The sequence below is a fragment of the Alligator sinensis genome, unplaced genomic scaffold (assembly GCF_000455745.1).
Source record: "Alligator sinensis unplaced genomic scaffold, ASM45574v1 scaffold389_1, whole genome shotgun sequence".
NCBI lineage: Eukaryota > Metazoa > Chordata > Crocodylia > Alligatoridae > Alligator > Alligator sinensis.
Genome location: NW_005841951.1, coordinates 2,519,796 through 2,521,603, shown reverse-complemented (window position 1 = coordinate 2,521,603; position 1,808 = coordinate 2,519,796).

Genomic DNA, 1,808 nt, shown 5'->3' with positions numbered 1-1,808 from the left:
TTATGAAACTAAACACATTTAGTTGAAAGTTGAAAGGTGAGGAGTATAAAATATAAGCTACAAAAGTAATGCCATGGCACACAAATAGATAAAAATACCAAAATACAAGGGGAGATACAAAATGCACACATACAAATTTCAAAACACAATTCCTTATCTTAAAGTGAAAGAAAGAGGAAGGAAGAAAAGGTAGAAGAGGAAAAACATATCCAAGGAGGGGAGAGCAACTGCAGGCAAGAGGAAAAGGGGCTTTCTGCTACAGCTTGAGGACCACCAAGATCTGGGAGATGGTATCCCATTCCATTTTGTTAAGTGGGCTGCTGATCCCAATCTCCCCAAACAAGGCCATCTCATGGATGGCCTTCTGTTGCTTGAGCAGCTTTTCCAGAATCAGGTATGTGGAGTTCTACTGAGTCTCCACATCCTGCATGATTTTGTGCTATGGGATGCTCAGCTCTGCCCATTTGTCCAGCAGCATCTTGCCCCCTTTGATGCTCCAGTAGAAATAGCCTGCCACCTTCCTGCATTTCGAAATGAGCTGGCTAGTAGTGCCATCACCAGGCGCTCCGTAACCCTCCAAGGCATGCCTGACTATGAGGTAGAACTTGTGTGCCAACAAAGTTGGCATCATGCACTGCCTTGACCATATTGGCCCCATTGTCAGTGACCATGAACCCATGGGTGAGCTCACCCTGCCCAACAAGCCACCCCTGCACAATGCAGCTCATGGCTACCATGATGTCCCTTGCTGTGTGGGACTCATCCATCACCTCCGCTTGAAGGAGAGTTCATCAACACCCTGACTGATCGCACCAGTGCCCTGTGAGGGAGAAGTAGGCATGATCTCCACCCCGGCTGCTCCAGATGTCCAAGGAGAAGTGTAAGGTCACCTGTGGACCTGCCTTCTGCAGCTCCTCCCTCAAGTACTCCCTGCATGCCTCATACAGGGAGGGCACCACTGTCCTGCTAAAGGTGGTGTGTGTGGTCACTTGGTATGATGGGACCAAGAGTGCCATGAGCCACCTCAACCCTGGACACTCAGCAAAGGAGAAGGGCTGGCCATCCAGAACACGCATTTCCCCAATGCTATGGGTGACCTTGTTCACCTTCAGAACATGCCGTTCTCTGTCTCCACCTTTTCCCCACTGGTCCAGGGCGGCGGACTTTTTTCGGGGCATGTTCCCACTGGTACCAGCCTGAGGAGGAATAAGGGCAAGGGGATGCTGCCTCCTGAGATGCAGCTGCATCACTGTGGTGGCGAAGTGTTTCACCTCCTTGCCCTGGCTGATCTGTCTTCAGCAGTGCTGGCAGGTAGGATACCTGGGATCATCTACCACCTCAAAATGATCCCACACTACACTACCCACCCACTTCTGGGTTGAGGGTAGGGATCCTGCCTTATCCCCCTCCTCACCAGGCAGAGGCACAACAACAGGAGGAGCTGAGCCACCTACCCCAACAACTTCCCCTCAGCCCTGCGCTGCTGCCCACGCTGCCCCCATCTGAAGTGTGGCAGGGAAGCGGGGAGCTGGGAACAGGCAGATTTCTGCACCCTCTGCTGTGCCCTGCCGCACTGGGTTCCAATGCTGCTCTGCAGAAGCGGTGCAGGCAGCACAGCAGGGAGCATTGCCAGTATGTGCTGCCTCCCCAGAGCCTGGGGCCAGGTTTGGGGCTGGGAGGCACCTGGGGCTGGGGCTGGGGTGGAGAGGCAACAGATGTTTGCAGATGGCCCAGGTTCTGACAGCCACAGAGCCCGGGCTGGGGGGCAGGGGCTTTGGGCGGGGGGCACAGGACACAAGCAGGGAATC